Genomic DNA, 20,787 nt, shown 5'->3' on the forward strand with positions numbered 1-20,787 from the left:
GTGCTGCTCTAAACATTGGGGTACAAGAGCCCCTATGCATCAGTACTCCTGTATCCCTTGGGCAAATTCCTAGCAGTGCAGTTGCTGGGTCGTAGGGTAGGCCTATTTTTAATTTTTGAGGAAACTCCACACTGTTTTCCAGAGTGGCTGCACCAGTTTGCATTCCCACCAACAGTGCAAGAGGGTTCCCGTTTCTCCACATCCTTGCCAGCATCTAGAGCCTCCTGATTTGTTCATTTTAGCCACTCTGACTGGCATGAGGTGGTATCTGAGTGTGGTTTTGATTTATAGTTCCCTGATGAGGAGTGACGTTGAGCATCTTTTCATGTGCCTGTTGGCCATCTGGATGTCTTCTTTAGAGAAGTGTCTATTCATGTTTTCTGCCCATTTCTTCACTGGATTATTTGTTTTTCGGGTGTGCAGTTTGGTGAGCTATTTATAGGTTTTGGATACCAGCCCTTTGTACGATATGTCATTTGCAAATATCTTTTCCCATTCTGTCGGTTGCTTTTAGTTTTGTTGATTGTTTCTATTGTAGTGCAGAAGCTTTTTATCTTCATGAGTTTGCAATAGTTCATTTTTTCTCTTAATACCCTTGCCTTTGGAGATGTATCAAGCAAGAAGTTGCTGCTGCTGCTGCTGAGGTCAGAGAGGTTTTTTCCTGCTTTCTCCTCTAGGGTTTTGATGGTTTCCTGTCTCACATTCAGGTCCTTTATCCATTTTGAGTTTATTTTGGGGAATGGTGTAAGAAAGTGGTCTAGTTTCATTCTTCTGCATATTTCTGTCGAGTTCTCCCAGCACCATGTGTTAAAGAGACTGTCTTTTTTCCATTGGATGTTCTTTCCTACTTTGTCAAAGATTAGGTGCCCATATGTTTGTGGGTCCAATTCTGGAATCTCTATTCTGTTCTATTGGTCTATGTGTCTGTTTGTGTGCCAATACCATGCTGTCTTGATGATGACAGCTTTGTAGTAGAGGCTAAAGTCTGGGATTGTGATGCCTCCTGCTTTGGTCTTCTTCAATATTACTTTGGCTATTCGGGGTCTTTTGTGGTTCCATATAAATTTTAGGATTGCTTGTTCTAGCTTCGAGAAGAATGCTGGTGCACTTTTGCTTGGGATTGCATTGAATGTGTAGATAGCTTTGGGTACTATTGACATTTTGACAATATTTATTCTTCCAATCCATGAGCACGGATTGTTTTTCCATTTCTTTGTGTATTCTTCAATTTCCTTCATAAGCTTTCTATAGTTTTCAGCATACAGATCTTTTATATCTTTGGTTAGGTTTGTTCCTAGGTATTTTATGCTTCTTGGTGCAATTGTGAATGGGATCAGTTTCTTTATTTGTCTTTCTGCTGCTTCATTATTTCTGTATAAGAATGCAACTGATCTCTTTACATTGATTTTGTATCCTGCGACGTTGCTGAATTCATGTATCAGTTCTAGCAGACTTTTGGTGGAGTCTATCGGGTTTTCCATGTATAATATCATGTCATCTGCAAAAAGTGAAAGCTTGATTTCATCTCTGCCAATTTTGATGCCTTTGGTTTCCTTTTGTTGTCTGATTGCTGATGCTAGAACTTCCAACACTATGTTAAACAACAGCGGTGAGAGTGGACACCCCTTTCGTGTTCCTGATCTCAAGGGGAAAGCTCTCAGTTTTTCCCCATTGAGGATGATATTAGCTGTGGACTTTTCATAAATGGCTTTGATGATGTTTATGTATGTTCCTTCTATCCCGACTTTCTCAAGGGTTTTTATTAAGAAAGGATGCTGAATTTTGTCAAATGCTTTTTCTGCATGGATTGACAGGATCATATGGTTCTTTTCTTTTCTTCTATTAATGTGATGTATCACATTGATTGATTTCTGAATGTTGAACCAGGCCTGCAGCCCAGGAATGAATCCCACTTGATCATGATGAACAATTCTTTTTATATGCTCCTGAATTCGATTTGCTAGTATGTGGTTGAGAATTTTTGCATCCATATTCATCAGGGATATTGGCCTGTAGTTCTCTGTTTTTGCTGGTTTTCTGTGTGGTTTGGGAATCAAAGTAATGCTGGCTTCATAGAATGAGTCTGGAAGTTTTCCTTCCCTTTCTATTTTTTGGAACAGCTTGGGAAGGATAGGTATTATCTCTGCTTTAAATGTCTGGTAGAATTCTCCTGGGAAGCCATCTGGTCCTGGACTCATTTGTTGGGAGATTTTTGATGACTGATTCAATTTCTTCACTGGTTATGGGTCTGTTCAAGTTTTCTATTTCTTCCTGTTTGAGTTTTGGAAGTGTGTGGGTACTGAGGAATTTGTCCATTACTTCCAGGTTGTCCAGTTTGTTGGCATATATTTTTTCATAGTATTCCCTGATAATTGCTTGTATTTCTGAGGGATTGGTTGTAATCATTCCATTTTCATTCATGATTTTATCTATTTCGGTTATCTCCCTTTTCTTTTTGAGTAGCCTGGCTAGAGGTTTATCCATTTGGTTTATTTTTTCAAAAACCAACTCTTGCTTTCATTGATCTGCTCTACAGTTTTTTAGATTCTATATTGTTTATTTCTGCTCTGATCTTTATTATTTCTCTTCTTCTGCTGGGCTTGGGGTGTCTTTGCTGTTCCACTTCTGTTTCCTCTAGGTGTGCTGTTAGATTTTGTATTTGGGATTTTTCTTGTTTCTTGAGATAGGCCTGGATTGCAATGTATTTTCCTCTCAGGACTGCCTTCGCTGCATCCCAAAGCGTTTGGATTGTTGTCTTTTCATTTTCATTTGTGTCCATATATTTTTAAATTTCTTCTCTAGTTGCCTGGTTGACCCATGCATTCTTTAGTAGGGTGTTCTTTAACCTCCATGCTTTTGGAGGTTTTCCAGACTTTTTCCTGTGGTTGATTTCAAGCTTCACAGCATTGTGGTCTGAAAGTGTGCATGGTATGATCTCAATTCTTTTATACTTATGAAGGGCTGTTTTGTGACCCACTATGTGATCTATCTTGGAGAATGTTCCACATGCACTCGAGAAGAAAGTATATTCTGTTGCCTTGAGATGCAGAATTCTAAACATATCTGTCAAGTCCATGTGATCCAATGTATCATTCAGGGCCCTTGTTTCTTTATTGATCCTGTGTCTAGATGATCTATCCATCGTTGTAAGTGGGGTATTAAAGTCCCCTGCAGTTACCACATTCTTATCAATAAGGTTGCTTATGTTTGCGATTGTTTTATATATTTGAGGGCTCTAGTATTTGGCACATAGACACTTATAATTGTTAGCTCTTCCTGATGGATAGTGCCTGTAATTGTTATATAATGCCCTTCTTCATCTCTTGTTACAGCCTTTAATTTAGTTTGTCTGATATAAGTATGGCTACTCCAGCTTTCTTTTGACTTCCAGTAGCATGATAGACAGTTCTCCATCCCCTCACTTTCAATCTGAGGGTGTCCTGAGGTCTAAAATGAGTCTCTTGTAGACAGCAAATATATGGGTCTTGCTTTTTATCCATTCTGATACCCTATGTCTCTTGGTTGGAGCATTTAGTCCATTTACATTCAGTGTTATTTTTGAAAGATATGGGTTTAGAGTCCTTGTGATGTCTGTATTTTTCATGCTTGTAGTGATGTCTCTGGTACTTTGTGGTCCTTGCAACATTTCACTCACAGAATCCCCCTTAGGATCTCTCGTAGGGCTGGTTTAGTGGTGATGAATTCCTTCAGTTTCTGTTTGTTTGGGAAAACCTTTATCTCTCCTTCTATTCTGAATGACAGACTTGCTGGATAAAGGATTCTTGGCTGCATATTTTATCTGTTCATCACATTGAGGATTTCCTGCCATTCCTCTCTGGCCTGCCAAGTTTCAGTAGACAGGTCTGCTACTACCCTTATGTGTCTACCTTTGTAAGTTAGGGCCTGTTTATTCCCTAGCTGCTTTCAGAATTCTCTCTTTGTCCTTGCATCTTGCCAGTTTCACTATGATATGTCGTGCAGAACATCAATTCAAGTTACGTCTGAAGGGAGTTCTGTGTGCCTCTTGGATTTCAATGCCTGTTTCCTTCCCCAGAGCAGGGAAGTTCTCACCTATGATTTGTTCAAGTACACCTTCAGCCCCTTTCTCTCTCTTCTTCTTCTTCTGGAATTCCTATGATATGGATATTGTTCCGTTTGATTGCATCACTTAGTGCTCTAATTCTCCCCTCATACTCTTGGATTTTTTTTTAATCTCTCTTTTTCTCAGGTTCCTCTTTTTCCATAATTTGATCCTCTAATTCACCTATTCTCTCCTCTGCCTCTTCAATCCGTGCTATGGCCGCCTCCATTTTATTTTGCACCTCATTTGTAGAATTTTTTAGTTTCTCATGACTGTTTCTTAGTCCCTTGATCTTTGTAGTAGATTCTCTGCTGTCCTCTATGCTTTTTTCTAGCCCAGCGATTAATTTTATGGCTATTGTTCTAAATTCTTGTTCCATTATATTGCCTAAATCGGTTTTTATCAATTTGTTAGCTGTCGCTACTTCCTGGAGTGTCTTTTGAGGAGAATTCTTCCGTTTTGTCATTTTGGCTAGTCCCTGTGGTAGCTCCAAACTGCAGGGCACTTCCCTTGTGCTGTCCGGAGAAACTTGTGTTGGTGGGCAGGGCTGCAGTCAGACCCGATGTCTGTCCCCAGCCCACTGCTGGGTCCACAGTCAGACTGGTGTGTACCTTATCTTCCCCTCTCCCAGGGTCAGGACTCACTGTGGAGTGGTGTGGCCCCTGTCTGGGCTACTTGCACACTGCCAGGCTTGTGGTGCTGCTTCAATGAGATCTGCCCAGGGCGTATTAGCCGGGGATGATCTGCAAGGTGCACAGGGGCAGGAGGGGTAGACTTAGCTAGCTTTGCCATTGGTGGTCCCCTGTGGAGGGGCCCTACAGCACCAGGAGTAGGCAGGGCTATTGGGGGGGTGGATCCACAGAAGCACAGCATTGGGCATGTGCATGGTGCAAGCAAGTTCAGTGACAGGAACTAGTTCCCTTTGGAATTTCGGCTGGGGGATGGGAGAGGGAAATGGCGCCTGCCAATGCCTTTGTCCCCCGCCGAGCTGAACTCTGTCTTCCTGGGCTCAACAACTCTCCCTCCCAGCATCCTCTCACCCTCACCACTCTCTGAGAGCAGAGTTGTCGACTTTTAACATTCCAGATGTTAAGTCCTTCTGGCTGTCAGAACTCACACAAGTCCGGCCCCTCTGCTTTTGGAAGCCAGACTTCGGGGGCCCTGCCTTGCCTGGCACACTGCCCCTCCACTGCCCTGGCTCCCTCCCACCAGTCCGTGTAGCACGCACTGCCTCTCTACCCTTCCTACCCTCTTCCGTGGGCCTCTTGTTTATGCTTGGCTCCAGAGAGTACATTCTGCTAGTCTGCCGGTGGTTTCCTGGGTTATTTAGGTCGATGTGGGTGGAATCTCAGCAGTCAGCAGGACGAGGTGAGCCCAGTGTCCTCCTACGCTGCCATCTTCCATACTTCCTCTCTCTGTGTCCTCTATTCTGTTTCATTGACTTACGTATCTTTCCCTCCACTAATACTACACTGTCTTGATTACTGTAGTTAAATAGTAAGCTTTAACATTAAGTAGAGTGGTTTTGTCCACCTTCTTTTTCTCTTTCAAGATTGATTTTTCTAGGTCTGGTGACTTTCCAAATGAAAGTTAGAATGAGATTGCATATATCTATAAATAAACTTGCTGAGATTTCCATAGAAATTACATTAAACTTATAAATCTTCTTGGGGAAAATTGACATCTCTACTATATTTAGTCTTCCCATCTATGAACATGGTATGTCTCTTTAGTTATTTAGGTCTTTCTTGATTAATTAGCATTATTATGCAATTTTCAGCATACATGTACAGTATATGTTTTGTTGGATTTATACCTAAATATTTTCTTAGAAGTGATGGTAAGTGGTACTGTGTTTTTAAATACATACTTTATTTATGTATTTATATATGTATATATGATGTATGTATTTATTTATTCTTATTTCAAATTCCAGTACAGTTAACATACAGTGTTATAATAGTTTCAAGTGCACAATATAGTGATTCAACAATTCCATACATCACCTGGTGCTCGTCACAAAAAGTGCACTCCTCAGTCCTCATCACCTATTTAACCCATAAACCCATCCCCTCCCCTCTGGTAAGCATAAGTTTTGTTTTCCATCGTTAAGAGTCTGCTTCTTTGTTTTTCTCTCTTTTTTTTTCCTTTGCTCATTTATTTCATTTCTTAAATGCTACATATGAAGAAAACATATGGTATTTTTTTAACTAACTTGTTTCACTTAGCATTATACTCTCTAGCAATTTGCAATGACATGGATGGAGCTAAAGAGTATAATGGTATTCTGTTTTAAATGTCTGTTTATACATGTTTGTTGTTAGTAAATAGAAATGTGGGTTATTTTGGGGTGTTGATCTTGTGTCCTGCAACCTTGCTGACCTCACATATTAGTTCTAGGAGATTTTTGTACATTCCAGGTGGTGGTATATGTAGATAATCATATTATCTGTAAAATAAGTAGTTTTATTTCTTCCTTTCTAACATGGATGCCTTTTATTTCCTTTACTCGCCTTATTGCAATGGCTGAATTAAGATTAAGACTGATTAGAGCTGACATCTTTGCTTTGTTTTTGGAGGAAATCACTGGTACATATGATGTTAGCTGTAGGTTTTTTTGTAGATGCTCTGTATAAGTTGAGGAAGTCCCCATCTATTCCTAACTTTATGAGATTTTTTCATCACTAATGGGTGTTGGATTTTGTTAAATGTGTTTTCTGTGTCAATTAATATGATCATACGATTTTTCATCTCCACCCTGTTTGTATAAAAAGTTACATTGGTTTTTCAATTTCAAACTAGGGTTGCATACCTGAAATAAATCCCACTTGGTCTTGGTGTATAATTCTTTTTGTACAGTGCTGGATTTGATATGCCATTATTTTGTTGAGGGTTTTTTGCATCTAAATGAGTTATTGGTTTTTGGGTTTTTTTCTACACTCTTTGATTTTGGTTTTAGGGTGATACTTTCCTCATAAAAGGAATTGGTAACTCTCTCATCTTTTATTTTCTGGAAAATATTATTTTAAATTGGTGTTACTTTTTCTTTAAAGACTTTGTGGAATTCTCCAGTGAAACTATCTCGACCTGCAGATTTCTCTTTCAGGGGCTTTTTAGTTATGAATTCAACTTCTTTAATGGTATAGGGATATTCAGATGTCCATTTCATTTTGGCTGAGTTTCCTATATCAGTTCTAGCAATATTTTTGTGGAGTCTTTTGAGTTTTCTATATATAGTATCATGTCATCTGCAAATACTGAAAGTTTGACTTCTTCCTTGCCAATTTAGATGCTTTTTATTTCTTTGTGTTGTCTGATCGCTGAGGCTAGGACTTCCAGTACTATGTTAGATAAAAGTGGTGAGAGTGGACACCCTGTTTTGTTCCTGACCATTGAAGAAAAGCTCTCAGTTGTTCCCCATTGAAGATGATACTAGCTATGAGTTTTTTAATATATGGCCTTTATTTTGTTGAGGCATGTTCCATCTATCCCTACTTTGTTGAAGTTTTTTTTTTTCCTTTTTTTTTTTAAGCAAGAATGGATACGAGGCACCTGAATGACTTAGTCGGTTAAGTATTTGACTTTGGCTCAGGTAATGATCTCATGGTTCATGAGTTCAAGCCCTGCATCGGACTCTGTGCTGACAGCTCAGAGCCCGGAACCTGCTTCAGACTCTGTATCCCCTTCTCTTTCTGCCCCTCCCCTGTTTGCACTCTCTCTCTCTCAAAATAAATAAACTTAAAAAAACTAAAAAAAAAAAAAAGAATTGATGCTGTACTTTGTCAAATGCTTTTCCTGAATCTATTGTTCATATGGTTCTTATCCCGTTTTTTTTTTATTAATGTGGTGTATCAGGTTAAGTGATTTGTGAATATTGAACCACTCTTGAAACTCAGCAATAAATCGCACTTGATCATGGTGAATGATCTTTTAATGTACTGTTGGGTTCAATATGCTAGTATTTTGTTAAGAATTTGTACATCCATGTTCATAAGGGATATTGGCTTGTAGTTTGCTTTTTTAGTGGAATCCCTGTAGGGTTTTGGCATCAGGATAATGCTGGCCTCATAGTATGAGTTTGGAGGTTTTCCTTCAATTTCTATTATTTTTAGAATAGTTTGAGAATAATAGATATGAACTGTTCTTTAAATGTCTGGTAGAATTCCCCTGTGAAGACACCTGGTCTTGGAGTTTTGTTTGTTGGGAGTTTTTTGATTACTGATTCACTTTCATTGCTGGGTATTGATATGTTCAAGTTTTTTATTTATTTCTGTTTCAGTTTTGGTAGCTTATGTGTTTCTAGGAATTTATCCATTTTGTGCAGGTTGTCCAATTTGTTGGCATATAATTTTTCATTATATTCTCTTATAATTGTTTGTAGTTCTGTGGTGTTGGTTATTTTCCCTTTCTCATTGGTGATTTTATTGATTATGGTCTTTTTTCTTTTTTTTAAAACTTTTTTTAATGTTTATTTATTTATTTATTTATTTATTTATTTTTTTAAATTTTTTTTCAACGTTTTTTATTTATTTTTGGGACAGAGAGAGACAGAGCATGAACGGGGGAGGGGCAGAGAGAGAGGGAGACACAGAATCGGAAACAGGCTCCAGGCTCCAAGCCATCAGCCCAGAGCCTGACGCGGGGCTCGAACTCACAGACCGCGAGATCGTGACCTGACTGAAGTCGGATGCTTAACCGACTGCGCCACCCAGGCGCCCCTAATGTTTATTTATTTTTGAGACAGAGAGAGACAGAGCATGAACGGGGGAGGGTCAGAGACAGAGGGAGACACAGAATCTGAAGCAGGCTCCAGGCTCTGAGCTGTCAGCACAGAGCCCGATGCGGGGCTCGAACTCACGGACCGTGAGATCATGACCTGAGCTGAAGTCGGATGCTTAACCGACTGAGCCACCCAGGCGCCCCATGGTCTTTTTTCTTTTTGATACGGTTGGCTAGGGCTTAATCAATTTTATTAAATTTTTCAAAGAACCAGCTCCTGGTTTCATCGATCTGTTCTGTTTTTTTTTTTTATTTGTTTCTATAACATTTATTTTTACTCTAATATTTGTTATTTCACTTATTCATCTGGCTTTAGGCTTTGTTTATGTTCTTTTTCTAGCACCTTTGGGTGTAAGGTTAGGTTGTTTATTTGAGATGTTTCTTGGTTCTTCAGGTTGGCCTGTATTGCTATATATCCCTCTTGTGACTACTTTTGCCACATCCAACGGTTTTGGATCATTGTGTTTTCGTTTTAATTTGTTCCCATGTTTTTTTTAAAATTTCTTCTTTGATTTACTGGTTGACTCCTTCATTCTTTAGTAGCATGTTCTTTAACCTCCATATATTTGTGGTCTTTCCAAATTTTTTCTTGTTGTTGACTTCAAGTTTCATAGTGTTGTGGTTGAAAATATGCATGGTATGATCTCAAATGTTTTGTAATGGTTGAAGCCTTATTTGTGACCTAGTATGTATTCTATTCTGGAAAAAATTCCATGTGCACTTGTGAACAATGTGTATTCTGCTGCTTTAGGATGTAATGTTCTGAATATATCTGTTAAGTCAATCTGGTCCACTGTGTCATTCAAAGCCATTGTTTCCTTGTTGATTTTCTGTTTAGATTATCTGTCCAATGATGTAAGTAGGGTGTTAATGTCCCCTACTATTATTGTATGTTACCAATGAGTTCCTGAGTTCCTTCATGTTTGTTATTAGCTATTTTATATATTTGGGTGCTCCCAAGCTGTTGGCATAAATATTTACAAATGTTAGATCTTCTTATTGGATAACCCCTTTTATTATGATATAGTGCCCTTCCTTATCTCTTGTTACTATATTTGGTTTAAAATATAGTTTGTCTGATATAAGTATTACTGCTCTAGCTTTCTTTTGATGTCCATTTGCATGATAAATGTTTCTCCACCCCTCACTTTCAATCTGCAGGTGTCTGTAGGTCTAAACTGAGTCACTTGTAGGCAGCATATAGATGGGTCTTGTTTTTTATCCATTATGACACCCTATATCTTTTGAGTAGAGTGTTCAGTCCATTTACATTTAGCATAATTATTGATAGATACGTATTTAGTGCCATTTTATTACTGGTTTTATCGTTTCTAGATATTTTCTCTGTTCTTTTCTAGTGTTTGTCACTTTTTGTCTTTCCTTCCCACTCAGAAATCAAGAAAAATCTCAAACAACCTAATCTTACTGTTAAAGGAACTAGAAAAGAAGAACAAACAAAACTCAAAACAGCAGAAGGAAGGAAATAATAAAGATCAATGTAGAAATAAATGATATATAAAGTAAAAAAATAGAACAGATCAATAAAATCAGGAGCTGGTTCTTTGAAATGATCAACAAAATCAGTAAATTTCTAGTCAGACTTATTGAGAGAGAGAGAGAGAGAGAGAGAGAGAGAGAGAGAGAGAAGAGAGAGAGAACTTAAAATCACAAATGAAAGAGGAGAAATAACCAACACCACAGAAATAACAGGCAATTGTCAATGAATATTATGAAAAGCTATATGTCAACAACTTGGTCAACCTAGAAGAAATGGATAAGTTCCTAGAAAAATATAACCTACAAAAACTGAAGCAGGAAGAAATAGAAAATTTGCACAGAACAATTAACAGCGATAATCAAAAAAACCCCAACAAAGAAAAGTCCAAGACGAGATGGCTTCATAAATGAATTATAGCAAACATTTAGGGAAAAGTTAATACCTATTCTTCTCAAACTATTCCAAAAAGTAGAAGAAGGAAAGCTTCCAAATTCATTCTATGAGGCCACTATCACCTGCCAAAACCAGATAAAGACAGCACAGAATGAGCTACGGGCCAGTATCTCTGATGTACATAGATGCAAAGATTCTCAACAAAATACTAGCAAACTGAATCTAACAATACATTTAAAAATCATTCACCACAATCAAGTGGGATTTATTCTCGGGATGCAAGGGTGGTTCAGTATTCACAAATTAATGTAATACATCACATCAATAAGAGAAAATATTAAAAACACATGATCATTTTAATGGAGGAAGAAAAAGCATTTCACAAAGTACATCATTCATTAATGATAAAAACCCTCAAGCAAGTAGGTTTAGAGGAAATATACCTCAACATAATAAAGGTCATATATGAAAAACACACAGCTAGCATCATACTCACTGGGGAAAAATTCAGAGCTTTTCCCCTAAGATCAGGAAAAAGACAAGGATGTCCACTCTCAGCACTTTAATTCAACATACTACTGGAATTCCTAGGCACAGCAATCAGACAATAACAACAAAAATAAATGGCATACAGATTGGTAAGGAAGAAGTAAAAATTTCACCATTTGCACATGACATCATACTATATATTGAAAACCCAAAAGACTCCCATTTGTAGGATACAAAATGAATGTACAGAAATCTGCTGTATTCTATACACCAGTAATAAAGCAGTAGAAAAAGATGAAGCAAACAATCCAATTTACAATTACAACAAAAAAATAAGATACCTAGAAATGAACCTAATGAAAGGTATGAGGGAGCTGAACTCTGAAGACTATAAAAAATTGTTGAAAGAATTTGAGGATGTCACAAAGAAATGGAAAGACATTCTATGCTCATGGACTGGAAGAACAAATATTATTATAATGTCTATGCTACCCAAAGCAATCTACAGATTTTTTTTTTTAATTTTTTTTTTTCAATGTTTTTTATTTTATTTTTGGGACAGAGAGAGACAGAGCATGAACGGGGGAGGGGCAGACAGAGAGGGAGACACAGAATCGGAAACAGGCTCCAGGCTCCGAGCCATCAGCCCAGAGCCTGACGTGGGGCTCGAACTCACGGACCGCGAGATCGTGACCTGGCTGAAGTCGGACGCTTAACCGACTGCGCCACCCAGGCGCCCCATCAATCTACAGATTTAATGCAATCCCTTTCAAACTACCAAGGGCATTTTTCACATAACTAGAATAAACTATCCTAAAATTTTTATGGTATCACAAAAGATCCCGAATAGCCAAAGCAATTTTGGAGAGACAAAAAAAAGCATAGCTGGAGGCATCACAACTCCGGGCTTCAAGTTATATTACAAAGGTATAGTAATCAAAACAGTATGGTGCTGGCACAAATATAGACTCACAGACCAATGCAACAGAAAGGAAAACTCAGAAATGAAACCACAATTGTATGATCCATCTTTAACAAAGAAGGAAAGAATATTCAATGGGAAAAAAGACAATCTCTTCAACAAATGGTGTTGGGAACACTGAACAGCTACATACAAAACAGTGAAACTGGACCACTTTCTAACACCATACACAAAAATAAACTAAAAACGGATTAAAGACCTAGATATGAGACCTGAAACCGTAAAAATCCTAGAAGGCATAGGCATAAATGTCTTTAATATTGGCCATCAAATAATCTTTCTGGATATATCTCCTGAGGCAAGGGAAATAAATACAAAAATAAATTCGTGGAACTACAGCAAACTAACACCCTTCTGTATATGAAAGATACAATCCATAAAACTAAAAGTCAATCTACTGAATAGGAGAAGATATTTTCAAATTATATATCTGAAAAAGGGTTAGTATCCAAAATATATAAAGAACTGGTACAGCTCCATGCCCCAAAATCAAATAATCAAATTAAGAGTGGAAGTGGAGGGGCACCTGGGTGCCTCAGTTGGCTAAGTGTCCAACTCTTGATTTCAACTCAGGTCATGATCTCATGGTTTGTGAGATTGAGCCCTGCATTGGGCTCCATGCAATGTGGAGTCTTCTTGGGTTTCTCTCTCTCCCTCCCTCTTTGCTCCTTCCCTGCTTGCACACACACTCTCTCAAAATAAACATGTAAAAAATGGAAAGAAGATATGAACAGACATTTCTGCAAAAAAGACGTTCAAATGTATTACAGACACACAAAAAGATGTTCAACATTACTAGACATCAGGGAAATGCAAGTCAAAACTTCAGTGATGAAAAAAACTACAGTGAGATATCACCTCATACCTGTCAGAATGATTAAAATCATAAACAACAAACATTGGCTAGGATGTGGAGAAAATGGAACCTGCTAGCACTGCTGGTGGGAATGCAAACTGGCGTAGTCACGGTGAAAAGTAGTATGGAGGTTCCTCATAATGTTAAAAATAGAACTTCCCGGGGCGCCTGGGTGGCTCAGTTGGTTAAGCGGCCGACTTCGGCTCAGGTCATGATCTTGCGGTCCGTGAGTTCGAGCCCCGCGTCAGGCTCTGTGCTGACAGCTCAGAGCCTGGAGCCTGTTTCAGATTCTGTGTCTCCCTCTCTCTGACCCTCCCCTGTTCATGCTCTGTCTCACTCTGTCTCAAAAATAAATAAACGTTAAAAAAAAAAATTAAAAAAAAAAATAGAACTTCCCTACAGTCCAGTAATCACACTACTGGGTATTTACCCCCAAAAGACAAAAACACTAATTCAAAGTGATACATGCACCCCTTTGTGTACTGCAGTATTATTTAAAATAGCCAAATTATGTAAGCAGCCCAAGTATCCACCAATAGATGAATGGTAAAGATGTGTTATGTATGGGGTGCCTTGGTGGCTCTGTTGGTTCAGTGTCCTACTCTTGATTTTGGCTCAGGTCATGATCTCGTAGTTTGTGAGTTGGAGCCCCACATTGGCCTCTGAGCTGGCAGTGCAGATCCTGTTTGGGATTCTGTTTCCCTCTCTCTCTCTGCCCCTCCCCCACTTGCACTCTATCTCTCTCAAAATAAACAAACATTAAAAAAAGATGTGGTATATATGTATATGGATAGGCTCATTATTCAGCCAGGAAAAAAAAAGAATGAAATTTGCCATTTGCAGTGACATGGATGGAGCTAGAGAGTATAATGCTAAGTGAAATAAGTCCGTGAGAGAAAGACAAATATGACATGATTTATGTCATGCATATGTAGAATTTAAGAAAAAAAATGAGAGGAAAAAATGAGAGAGAGAGAAACTAATAGACTATAACTATAGAGAGCAAACTTTTCATTACCAGATGGGAAGGGGGTGGGAGGATGAGTTAAATAGATGATGGGGATTAAAGAATACACTTGTTGTGATGAGTACTGGGTGATGTATGGAATTGTTGAATTATTATATTGTACAGCTGAAACTAATATAACACTGTATGTTAGGTATATTGGAATTAAAATACAAAAAAAAAGGGTGATGACTGCCATTCTGACAGGTGTGAGTTAATATCGCATGTAGTTTTTGTTTGTATTTCTCTGATGTTTAGTCATGTTGATCACCTTTTCATGTACCTGTTGGGCATTTGTATGTTTTCTTTGGAAAGATGTCTATTCTTTTACTCTACTAAGTTTTATATTGAATTATTAGTTTTTTTTTTGCTATTGAATTGTATGAGTTCCTCATATGTTTATGATAGTAACCCTTTATCAGATATATGATTTGCAAATATTTTCTCCCATTCTATAGGTTGCCTTCTAACTTTTTTGATGTTTACTTTTCTGTGCTGAAGGATTTTAGTTTGATGTAGTCCCACTTATTTATTTTTGTTTTTGGTTCCTTTGCTTTTGGTGTCAAATCCAAAATATCATTGCCACAACTAATGTCAAGAGGCCTACCCTTTATGTTTTCTCCTAGGATTTTTATAGTTTCATTTCTTATGTTGAAGCCATTAACTCATTTTTTACTGATTTTTGTGTATGATGTAAGATAGTGGTTCAGTTTCATTCTTTTGCACATGGCTGCCCAATTTACCATTTAGAGGAGATAACCCATTTCCTCTTATATATTCCTGGCTCCTTTGACATAAATTAACTGGCCACATATGCTGTATATTTCTCGGGTCTTTATTCTGTTCCATTGATTTATGTATCTGTTTCTATGCTAAAACCATACTGTTTAGATTACTATAGCTTTGTAATATAGTTTGATAGGAGGAAGTATGATGCCTCTCCTTTGTTCTTTGTCAGGATTTCTTTGGCTATTTGGAGTCTTTTGTGGTTCCATAGAAATTTTAGAATTGTTCACTTTATTGATGTGAAAAATGTCACTAGAATTTTCATAGGGGTTGCATTGAATCTATAGATTCTGTGATAGTTATCGATATTTTAACAATGTTAATTCTTCTAATCCATGAGTACAGAATATCTTTCCATTTAATTGTGTCTTGTTCAGTTTCTTTCAACAGTGTCTTATATAGTTTCAGTAAATCTTTCACGTTGGCTAAATTTATTCCTAAGTATTTTATTCTTCTTGATACAATCATAAATGGGATTGTCTTCTTACTCCCTCTTTCATATTGTTTGTTATTAGTGTATAGAAACACAATCTATTTTTGTATATTCATTTTGTATGCTGTAACTTTACTGGATTCAATTATGATTTCTAGCAATTTTTTGGTGGAGTCCTTTTTGGTGTTCTCCATATAATGTATCATCTGAAAATAGGGATGGTTTTACTTCTTTCTTTATGATTTGGATGCCTTTTCCTTTTCTTCCCCAATTTCTCTGGCTAGTACTCCTTGGACTATGCTGACTAAAAAGTGACAAGAGTTGGCATCCTTGTCTTGTAACTGATCTTGGTGGAAAAATTTTCAGCTTTGTACCATTGAGAATAATGTTAGCTGTGAGGTTGTCTTATCTGGCCTTATTACGTTGGGGTATATTTCCTCCCTAAGCAGTTTGTTGAAAGTATTTTTTATTTTGAATGGATGTATAATTTCGTCAAATGCTTTTTCTACATCTATTGAGAGGATCATATGATTTTTTTGATCATATGACTTTTACCCCTCATTTCATTAATGTGGTATATCACATTGATTGATTTGCAGATGTTGAACCATCCTTGAATTCCTGGAATAAATTCTACTTGATCATAGTGCATTATACATTTAATGTATTGTTGAATTTGGTTTGCTACTATTTTGAGGATTTTTTGCATCTATGTTTCTCAGGGATATTGGCCTGTAATTTTCTTGTACTGTTTTTGTCTGGTATAGTATCATACTGCTGACCTCATAAAATGAGTTTTGAAGTATTCTCTCCTATTTTTTGAAAGAGTTTGAGAATTGCTATTAGTTCTTTAAGTGGTATAATTCACTAGTAATACTGTCAGGTCCTGGACTTTTCTTTATTGGGAGGTTTTTTTATTATTGATTCAATTTCCTTATTCATTATTGATCTGTTCATATTATCTATTTATTCATGATTCATTTGGAGTAGATTGTATGTTTCCAGGAACATATCTATTTCTTCTACGTTTTTCAACTTGGCATATAATTATTCATAGTAAACTCTTATGATGCTTTGTATTTCTATGGCATCTGTTGTAAAGTCTCCTCTTTCATTTCTAGTTTTGTTTATTTGAATACTTATTCTTATTTTCTTGGTAAGTTTAGATAAATGTTTGTCTATTTTGTTTATCTTTAAGAAAAACATCCAAGTCTTAGTTTTGTTGATTTCTATTTTCTTTTTAGTCTCTATTCATTTCCGCTCTGATCTTTGTTATTTCATTTCTTTTACTAGTTTACTGTTAGTTCATTTTGTGATTTCATTATTATACTAGGCTTAGTTTGTTTTCTTTTTTTAGTTTGTTTAGTTTGTTTTCTTTAAGGTGTAAATTTAGTTTATTTGAGCTCTTTCTTTTTTTTTATTGTAGGCATTTATCACTATGAAGTTCTCTCTTAGAGCTTTTGCTGCATCCTATTAAGTTTTTGTATGTTGTATTTACATTTTCATTTGTCTCAAGATATTTTTTTATTTCTTTTTATTTCTTCTTTGACCTATTGGCTATTCAGTGGTATGTGGTTTAATCTCCACATATTTGTGAATTTTCCGATTTTCTTCTTGTAATTAATTTCTAGTTCCATACCACTGTGGTTGGAAAAGATACTTGATATCATTTCAATCTTCTTAAATTTATTAAGGCTTTTTTTGCGACGTAACATATGATCTATCCTTGAGAGTATTCCATATGTGCTTGAGAAGAATGTGTATGCCACTGTTATATAGAATGTTTTATAAATGTCTGTTAAGTCCATCTGGTCTAACATGCAGGTTAAGTCCCATGTTTCCTTACTAATTTTCTGTTTGGGCAATCTATCCATTGTTGAAAATGGAATATTAAAGTTTTCTACTATTATTGCATTGTTGTTTATTTCTCCCTTAGGTCCGTTAGTATTTGCCTTATATATTTAGGTGCTTTGTGTTGGGTTCATTAATATTTACAAATGATATTGTAATGGATTGAGCCATTTTTTCACTGTATAGTAACCTTATCTGTCTCTTATCGACAATTGGCTGAAAGTCTATTTTGTCTAATATATGTATATCTACCCCTGCCTTCTTTTGATTTCCTTTTGCATGGAATATCTTTTCCCATCCCTTCACCTTCAGTTTGTGTGTGTCTTTAAAGCTGAAGCAAATCACTTATAGACATTATATAGCTGGGCCTTATTTTATCAAACACTCTGTGCCTTTTGATTGTAGAATTGAATCCATTTACATTTAAAGTAATTATTTATAGGTTTGGGCTTACTACTGCCATTTTGTTCATTGTTCTCTGGCTGTTTTGCCAGAATTCTCTTGTTTCTTTTTTCTTCTCTTGCTTTCTTTGTGATTTGATAATTTTCTACAGTCATATCCTTAGATTATTCTCTTTATCTCCTGTGTATCTATTATAGGTTCTTGCTTTGTGATTACCTCCAGGCTTATATAAAGCATATTTATAACAGTTTATTTTAAGCTGACAGCAACTTAAATTTAAATGTGTACTAAAGATATGTATTTTTGCTGTACCCCCCCATTTTATGTCTTTGATGGCACAATTTAAATCTTTTAATTTTATGTATCCATTACATTATTGTAACTGTTTTTAGTACTTTAATCTTTTAACATTCATAATAGATTTATACATGTCTTACCCACCACCATTACATTATAGTATTCAGAATTTAACTATATAATTACCTTAACCAGTGAGATTTATAGTTTCATGTTTTCCTATTACTAGTTAGTGTCCTTTCATTCAGTTTTAAAAGTCCCTTTAACATTTTTTGTAGGACCAGTCTGTTGGTAATGAACTCCTTCAGGTTTTGCTTGTCTGGGAAATACTTGATCTTTCAAATTCTGAAGAACAACTTTTCTGGGTAGAGTATTCCTGGTTGGAAGTTTTTTCTTTCAGCTCTATGAATATATCATGCCACTCCCTTCTGTCTTGCAAAGTTTCTGCTGAAAAATCTGCTGATACTTTTATGGGGGGGGGTTCTCTTGCATGTAACAAGTTGTTTTTCTTTTGCTCTTTTTAAGATTTTTTCCTTGTCTTTAACTTTTTACAATTTAATTATGTGTCTGGATATGGGTCTTTTTTGGATTATCTTAGTTGGACTTTCTGGGCTTCTTGGATCTGGATGGCTGTTTCCTCCCCAGTTTATAGCGTTTTTAGCTACTGTTTCTTTGACTAAACTTTCTTCTCCTTTCTGTTTTCCTTTTGGGATCTCTATTACGCATATATTCATTTGCTTTATGGTATCCCATAAGTCCTGTCTTTTTCATATTTTTGCTCCTATGGTGGATGAGTTCCACTGCCCTGTCTTCAGATTTGCTGATCCTTTCTAACACTTGATCTTGTCTGCTGTTCAGCACTTTTATTGAATTTTTCATGTCAGTTTTTATATTCTTCACCTATGTGATATCTCCTTGGTACTTTTTAACTTTCTATCTCTTTGTTGAAATTTTCACTTTATCCATGCACTGTTCTCCTGATCTAGAGGGCATCTTTATGACCACTGTTTTGAACTCTTTATCAGGTAAATCTCTTGTCTCCATTTAATTAAAAGCTGTTTCTGGAGTTTTGCCTTATTATTTTGTTTGGAACATATTGTTTCCTCATTTAACTGACTTTCTGTGCATTATATAAAACATCTACTTCTCCCACAATCTTGAAGGAGTAGCCTTGTGTAGGGTATGAACATTATCATTTGGCCTCGTCCTAGCTCTTAGTTTTCTCTCAAACCTTAGTGATTTTGCAAGTTAGCATCTTTGTTCTTAGTGGTTCCAGTAGTTGAAGTTGTTGCCAATATCTGTCAGTGTCCGAAAGGGATAGATACCGGTTGGCATTTAATTTGAGCTTATTGGAAGCTGGACCCTCAGCTATAGCTTCTATGATAGGCAAAACAGTCTCTTTCAGGGAAAGACTGGGAGATGAGTATTTCTAACTTGTGTCTCTGTACTGAGATCTTGGGTTATAGCCAGTCAAGAACTGTTTCTTTGTTTGATACAGTATTCTGAAACCTACAGGTGCAAGTTTCACTGGTCACGAAAGCCAGGAAATCAATAGTTGCATCCTCTGGGTTGCAACCAAAATGCTGGGGTGCCATACATGTGCACAAGCTCCTTTCAAGGAGATACTGGTGACCTGGAGTGTGGCAGAGGGAGATTTCAGTCATCCCTTAGATGTGTGCTAAATTAGGAGCCTGACCCTCAGGTTACAGCCTTAAAACTATTCAATTAGGCCCTTTTTCAGGGAAAGGCTGGGAGATGGGTGTTTCTACTACCTCTGCACTGAGACCTGAGGGAATAGCCAGTGTGAGTCCTAACAAGCCAATTAAGACTGCTTCTTTGTTTGGTTAGTGTTGTGGGTCTCATGGATGCATGCCCCCATTGGCTTTCAGGATAGGTCGTTTTAGAGCCCTATTAGGTGGAAGTTTTCAAACCTGGCATACTAGATGTTGGGTCCAAAATCTTGATTCCTCACGGAGATGTTGGCAGTTGTGTTTCCTCCCCCATTGTATGTTGCTGTGCTGGGTGTGGAGTTTATACCGAGAGTGTATCTCAGCCTTTCTTACCAATTTTGATGTGGTTCTTCTCTCATTTGCCTGGTGTTTATGAGTCACTCAGCTATTTTCTGGATTGCTTTCAGAGGAAATTGTATATGTAACTGTGGTTTCAGTGTATCTGTGGGAGGAGATGATTTCAGGAGCCCTTTGTGTCACCAACTTGGACCAGAATCCCAATGTCATTGCTTTTCTGAAGTTCTAAGCCTTCTTTTGTTATCATTTCCTTTTTTTTTAAAGAGTGCTTTTTTTTTTTTTAATTTTTTTTTTTAACGTTTATTTATTTTTGAGACAGAGAGAGAGACAGAGCATGAACAGGGGAGGGGCAGAGAGAGAGGGAGACACAGAATCTGAAACGGGCTCCAGGCTCTGAGCTGTCAGCACAGAGCCTGACGCGGGGCTCGAACTCACGGACCGCGAGATCATGACCTGAGCTGAAGTCAGCCGCTTAACCGACTGAGCCACCCAGGCGCCCCTAAAGAGTGCTTTTTGTAACCAATTTTAATTGGGAGTGTTACTGGCAACAAATTCTTAGTTTTTCTTTATCTGAGAGTGTCTTTACATTCTTTTCATTCCTGAAGGATATTTTTTGCCGAATATAGTTTGTAGTTGACAGTTTTCTTTCAGTACTTGTTATGCAACTTATTAAAATGGTTTCAAAAGAGATATATTTGTCATTTGAATTGATTTTCACCTATAAGTAATGCACCATTTCTGTGTGCTTTCAAGATTTTTTCTTTGTTTTTTTTTTCAGAAGTTTAATTATGAATTGTTTTGGTGGTGTGGATTTCTTCACATTTATCCTATTTTAGATATTCTGTTTTTTTAATATTTTGGCTTATGTTTTTCCCCAAATTGGGAAGTTTTCATTATTTCTTTGGAC

This window comes from Neofelis nebulosa, chromosome X, assembly GCF_028018385.1.
Source record: "Neofelis nebulosa isolate mNeoNeb1 chromosome X, mNeoNeb1.pri, whole genome shotgun sequence".
NCBI lineage: Eukaryota > Metazoa > Chordata > Mammalia > Carnivora > Felidae > Neofelis > Neofelis nebulosa.